The sequence below is a fragment of the Mus caroli genome, chromosome 10 (genome assembly GCF_900094665.2).
Source record: "Mus caroli chromosome 10, CAROLI_EIJ_v1.1, whole genome shotgun sequence".
NCBI classification, from domain to species: Eukaryota; Metazoa; Chordata; class Mammalia; order Rodentia; family Muridae; genus Mus; species Mus caroli.
The window spans coordinates 50,147,380-50,154,719 of NC_034579.1; positions in this window are offsets into that span (position 1 = coordinate 50,147,380).

Here is a 7,340-nt window from a genome sequence, read left to right on the forward strand (position 1 = left end):
AAAAAAAAAAAAAAAAAGAATTCTCTGGGCTCAACTAGTCATCCTTGGGAAAGCTCAAGCCAGCATGTGATTATACATGATCTCCATGAATTGGTTTAGTTTCTAAAAATCATTGTAAACCCATTGTGTTTCTAAAATTTGCAGAATATTATAAAGTTTCTGTCTTTGATATTCAACACCTATCCATCTAAATGGTATCAGTTGTTCCAAATTATAAAAGACATAGGTTTTGAGAGTAGAAAGAAGGGTCGGTAGGAAGAGAAGGAGGGAGTGGGGGTATGGGAGAGGAAGGCTCCAGAGGTAAAACTGGGAAACGGGATAACATTTCAAATGTAAATAAATAAAATATCTAATAAAAATTAAATTAATAACTAATAAGAAAAAAGAAAGATAATGCTAAACTGTATAGTGCTTTTATTTTTAAAGTCCAATATCATAAACTTTGTAGAAATTTCTATGACACAAACAGTTGGTCACACCAAGTTTGCTGTCTTCTTAGAGACCTTGTTTGCTTAGTCACTCGAGTCAAATGAAAGGAAAATGAGTATTACTGAGTTTCTAGAGGTTATACTAAAAAGGAATCTTCAAGAAAGGGGGACTCATTCACTTTACTCTGAGCCTTTGCCACACAGCAGTATTTACTCGGGCCTTCAGCTGGAATGTTTGTGAAGTTTCTATACACACTAAACTGACTTCTTCAAGACCATGGGGATCTACTCTAGTCAAAGAGTGAGAGTTAGGGTCAAAAGGATGTCATAGTCAATGCTCTTTTATGTTTTCTCCCACTTACTTTTCACCTTAGAATGGGTTGCCATTGACAAATGAGGCCTCTTCAGTCCAAAATACCAAAGCCATTGTCAGGTCCTGCATTAGGTCATCATGGCCTACCTTTAGAATTAGGAGTTTCTCTTGTGTCTCCAAAGAACTCCTGGACTACTACACCTATGTATGTTTGAGTATGTGTGTTTGGACATGTAGGAAGAGGAAGCCCCTTCAGCTGAATTACAATACTAACAGAACTCCTTGAATTTCAGGGGCTGTATTTGTAGACATTGGTATGTTAGAGAAACCAAAAGATGAATACTTCATAAAAATGACTGCATTAAATAGTTTGTAGGAGAAGAAATATTTTATGATAAATATATGTTTTTTTTCACAGTTTCTTCTTGCTCAGTTTTTCCCAAAATTGGTTCAGGAAGAATTTCCAAAATTAATCCCCAAAGAATAATACTTATTACATAAAGTTCACTAACTGTTGAGAAGAGTATTAATGAAAAATGATGTGTAGAAAATATGATCAAAAATAAGGAATGAGAGAGATAGGAATTGGAATTTAACAAAAGGACCAAATAATTATTATTAATCAATATTTGTAAATGTCAATAACTGTCTCTTCTCAATATAGTCAAAATTTTTAGCTTTGTCTATATTGTATATAAAAAGAAAAAAATTTAGATCAACTCATGTACAAAGTTCAAATTATAATGACCACATCTGAAAGAACAGTTTGAATAAATGGCCACAGGATGATTTGGGGAAGAAGGAGGAATTCTGCCACAGGAACTTGCTATGAGCTGCTTCCTTCATGTTCATATTCTCCTGTAACAAGTAGGAACTGCCTAATGCTGTTAGTGTCCCATGGTTATGCTTTTTCCTGCTGCTGCTTGGCCCTTAGAATTCTGGAAAAATGTAATTCTCCCTATCAGCCCAGTTTATTAATGGGGTCACTGCCATTAGCCCCAATTCATAGAAAGGGTGCATTTCAAACAAAAAATTTAGGAAGCAGGTATTTTCCCCTGAAAACCAAATAATTCTTCATAGCATATGTAAAAGTAGTGTTTTCTGAGGCAAACAAACCTAGGGGAGAAGAAGGTGGAGGAGGAGGGAAAGGAGGAGGAGAAAATGGAGAGGTAATTATAGAAACTGAACCACTTTTATGTTTGATCTACACCATGATGTTAGGAAATGTGGGGACAAGTGCATCACTTCATATAAGTCAACACATTTTCAAAGGTTTGAAGCTGTCATCCTAATAGCATTTGGGAACAGGTCAAAGACCTGTCCTAGGATTAGGAGGTAGAATTGCAGAACCACAAACAATGGCTAAACTCTTGGCCTCAGGAAGTTTCTCAAATCAGTGTCACACTCAAGTTAGAGAAGAGGCAGAATGCTGAGACTTGAGGAAGGTTTATTTTGGTGGATTCACTAATGACCATTGTTCCCCTTCACTGGCCTGAGTGGCATGTGGCATGCTGCAATACAGCACTGATGCTACCTGAAAATCATACACAAGAGTCACTACAAACTGGTCATTTTTTTCCTCAAGATCTGATATTGAATTTTTCTACTAATCCAATAACTAGGTTAGGTTTCAATATAATTATTCAGATAAATGGGACTTACTACAGGAACATAATAATTATGAGTAGCAAGAGCCAGAGGACCTAACTGGTATGTAGAAGAAGACATGGGAATACCTAAGAATGAGTCCCACAGGACTTTTATAAACAGAGAATTAAGGGCTGAATTTGTTTCAACAGCTGGCTTAGCAGTTAAGATCACTGGTTCCTTTTTCAGAGGTCCTGAGTTCAATTTCTAGCATTCCCACAGTGGCTCACAATCATCCATAACTGCAATCTCATGGGATCAGATGGCCTCTTCTTGTGTGCAGATCAATGTACATGCAGACAAAATATCCATATGCATAAGAGAAGCAAAGTTAGGGGAGACAGGCATGAGTGGTTAGCTGCATTATCAAGTGAAGTTTCACTAAAACCAACTTGTAATCATTTGAGAGAGACAGAGACAGAGAGAGAGAGAAAGGATGTACAGTGTATTTATTACACTTATAAATTACCTGCTCATAGTCCTGTTCTTCTTGGATGTTGGCTAAAAGCTTTGGTAATACATTATTTTCCCCCCAAATTTTTATCTTAGTATGCAAATATAAGGAAGTTTCTATCAGCCTGACAAAGAATACTTAGGTTGACTTTCAAAAGAAGAGTACAATTCTGCACTGTGCATGAAAATGTTTGAGCTACTCAACAGTCTGTGTGCCAACCATTTTTGCCACACAATCCTTTTTATTCTGGTCTATGACTCTTGTAGAAAGCCATTTCTGCATTCAAATGAAGCAGATTTCTACTACACATTTTGAGCAATGATCATAGGAATAATGAATGAGCTGCCTCTTGGTTCTGTAGTAGAAGTTAAAATTTATTTTCTATAGAAAATGTGCTTTTCCAATGATTTAGAAGCAAAAGTGTCTGGTGATTACTACAAAGATCTGGGTCTTAATGTGTAGACTGTGACCTTAAGATAGATTTTTCCTCTCAATTCAACTGTGGTCTCATTAATTTGAAACACTATCCACTTAGTAAATATTTTTTTCTGAGAAAGCTATGCAAGAGATGAGCTAAGAAAACCTGGGGGAAGATTTTTATTTTCCAAGGGAAAAAATAGTAAGTAATCAAATTGGAAGAAATGAGTGCTCCGAGAATAAAACTATTCTTTGTTAAATAACGTAAAAAAAAAAAAAAAAAAAAAAAAAAACCACTTAGGAGAAAACAGGACATTCTTTTCATAGGTAATGAAAAAACTTAACGATCTCCTGGTATTTATACCACAATACTCATATACAAAATAATAAACATGTTATCTAAAATTTCATTATGGATCAGTTTAAATTTGATTTAAAATTAAAATTCAATTATACTCTTTAAAAGGGGAAGCATAAAATTGTTAATAAAATAAGAAATCATGTTAATCAGAGAAAAGCTGTTCAATTCATAGACAAAATTAAATTCTCCAACTATTATATTAGTAAAGAAAGTTAATTTCAACAATCACACAGATTATAAAATCAGCAGCTTTCTCCCTACTGGCCTGCACACAAATTATGAAATTAAGTACTTGTGCCAATTCTCTGTGAATTACTCTATTTTATAATCTCCTTTTTTTCTCTCTCTTTTTTTAATTAGGTATTTTCTTCATTTACATTTCAAATGCTATCCCAAAAGTCTGCCATACCCTCCACATCCCCCAACTCCCCTACCCACCACTCCCACTTCTTGTCCTTGGCATTCCCCTGTACTGAGGCAAATGAAGTTTGCAAGACCAAGGGGTCTTTCTTCCCAATGATGGCCGACTTAGGCCATCTTCTGATACATATGCAGCTAGAGACATGAGCTCTGGGGGTACTGGTTAGTTTATATTGTTGTTCCACCTACAGTGTTGCAGATGCCTTTAGCTCTTTGGGTACTTTCTCTAGCTCCTCCATTGGGGGCCCTGTGTTCCATCCAATAGCTGACTGTGAGCATCCACTTCTGTGTTTGCTAGGCCCCGGCATAACCTCACAAGAGACAGCTATGTCAGGGTCCTTTCAGCAAAATCTTGCTGGTGTATGCAATGGTGTCAGCGTTTGGAGACTGATTATGGGATGGATCCCCAGGTGTGGCAGTCTCTAGATGGTCCATCCTTATGTCTCAGCTCCAAACTTTGTCTCTGTAACTCCTTCCATGGGTGTTTTGTTCCCAAGTCTAAGAAGGGGCAAAGTGTCCACACTTTGGTGTTCGTTCTTCTTGAGTTTCATGTGCTTTGCAATAGCAAAGAATATATCAAGCTATTTTTAAAATTTTTTAATTGAAAATTAATTACATTATTTTCTCCAATGACTACAATGTCCTGTCCCTCCTATCTCTCCCAATTCCTTCTCAAACTCATGGATTCTTTTTCTTTGATTATTATTATTACATGTGCAAACATGTATATATACATATACATATATAAGATATACATATACATAATATATACATATACATATATACACACAATATATATATATATTGCTGAGTATTGGAACACCAATTAGTGGGCTCATATCTGAAAATAACTAAAACTAATTCTTTCTGCAATTCTTAGTAGCCTGTAGGTTTTTGAATTACGATGAGGATTCCTCTTTTTAAATTAGATTTTTATGGTGGTTTGAATGAGAATGTTTCCCACAGGCTCATAAATTTGCCCAAATGCTTAGTCCTCAGATGGTGAATTGTTTAGGAGGATTAAGAGAAGTGTTGCCTTGCTTGAGTATCTGAGGCTTTGTTGAAGCAGACATGGTCTTGCTGAAGGATGTCAATCACTGGGAGTGGGCTTTAAGGTTTTAAAAGCCCATTGCAGGCCCAGTGTCTCCCTCTTTACCTACTGCTATGGATCATGATATAAAGCTCACAGTTATTATTCCAATGCCATGCTTGTCTACTTTCTGTCATAATGGTCATAGATTAACCCTCTGAAACCAATTATGTGCGTTAATGTGTAACAGTAGCCTTGGTCATATGTCTTTTCATATCAGTATCACAGTGGCTAAGATACATGTCTATTGTTGGTGTCATTGCCCAGGTTTTGTTAACCAAACATTGGGTTGTGTGTTTGTTTTGAGAGGTAAAGGATATAGCTTGCTTTTCATTTCTAGGAAACACAATCAAACAGTAGGTTCCATGGTCCTCTGGATCTTACAATCTTTCTGTCTCATCTTCCAGGATGTTCCCTGAGTTTTATGTGCAGGGGCTGTGTTGTTATTATAACAGCTGGGACTAGACACATCATGATCACTTTGATATCTGCATTTTGACCAGTTGTGATTTTCTGTAATGGTTTCCATCTGCTACAAAGCATAGTTTCTTTGATGAGGGGTTAACGCCATGCTTTCCTATGGGTGTATGGATAAATTTTAGAATACCACCAGGAATTATGCTGGTCTAGCAAGGTAAGGGTAGTAGATTCTTCTGTAATATCCATGTCTTTATTAGCACTGAGTATTATTTGCTTTGGGTATGAGACATGATTTCCCTCCTGTTGAATGGGATTTAAGTCTATTTAGACAGCTTTTGGTTACTAGCAAGATATATGTGCCAATATTGTACCATTGTAGATAGCTTGCCATTTTGGTCATTTTCGTGGTGCATAGGTATTACTGTTGGATAGCACTATGATTCACATTCCTTCATTAGCTGCATTGCTATCACCTTCTGGTACTATAAAAGAGAGAGACTCAGGAAGGTGACTTTTAGGTTAATTACCACTCAAATCTTCTGAACCCTGTGTCTGAAGTGTGCAGTGCTACCAGAAATGCTTACTTTCTTCCTCTAGGAGGCAACCAAAGTGCAACAGCAATATCTTACATTGTTTTGGGAGATGATTACACTTCCCTGTCCAACAGTGAAAAGGCAGTTCTAATGCTTGGTACTGGAACTGTTGCTAGATAATCTATTACTCTTATGAGGGTCGTTGTTATACCAATTGGCATAGCTTCATTTAATATATAAAATATACATATTATATCAAATATACATACATGTTTTATATTTAATTATAGGTAAATATAAAATATAATTCTTTAAGGTGTTTTCCAAATATCCTTAGTGTTTTTTTCCCTTCTTTCTACATCCCTCTTCCCAATTAATGCTGGAAGTCATTCCATTAAATCTGGATGTTCCATCACTTGGTCTACATTATAACATTATACAGATTAATAATTTCATAAATTATTTAGCTGTTAGGTTCAGATTAAAAAATATTCAATACTGTCTTGTAAAACCTAAATAATTATAAATATTATAGATCAATCTATTTCCAAGGCTTCAAGTGAAGTTCTAAAGCATATGACCTGTAAAATTACTTCTGTTAAGATGACCTGTAGTATTGTCATCTGATTCCTTGTATAATCTGTAGTTTGAGTATCTAAAAGGAAATTCAGGACTGATGCTAGGTAGCTACATAACTGCAAGAGTACATACAGCATCCCACTAATTATATCACTTCAATTTTTCATTGAATTCATATATACACATACATATAGAGAGAAAGAGAGAGGGAGAGAGAGACAGAGACAGAGACAGAGAGAGAGACAGAGAGAGAGAAGGAGAGAGGGAGAGAGAGAGAGGCAGGGAGGGAGAGAGAGAGAGTAGGAGGGAGAAAGAGAGTAAAAAGGGGAGAGAAGGAGGGAGAGAGAGAAAGAAAGATCAGTGAGTTTCCTTTTACAGAAGTCAGGAGTTCTACAGTTCAGCAGAATAAAATGTACAATAGATAATTTTCAATGAGTTTCTAATTAGTATATATGTCAAAAGATAGAAATAATTTATGAAAATCAGTTCTGCATATTTTCTATACAATAAAGCATATTAAGAATGAGGGTTGCCATCACTGGAAAGAGAGGCCCATTGGACTTGCAAACTTTATATGCCCCAGTACAGGGGAATGCCAGGGCCAAAAAGTGGGAATGGGTGGGTAGGGGAGTGGGTGGGAGGGTATGGGGGACTTTTTGGATAGCATTGGAAATGTAA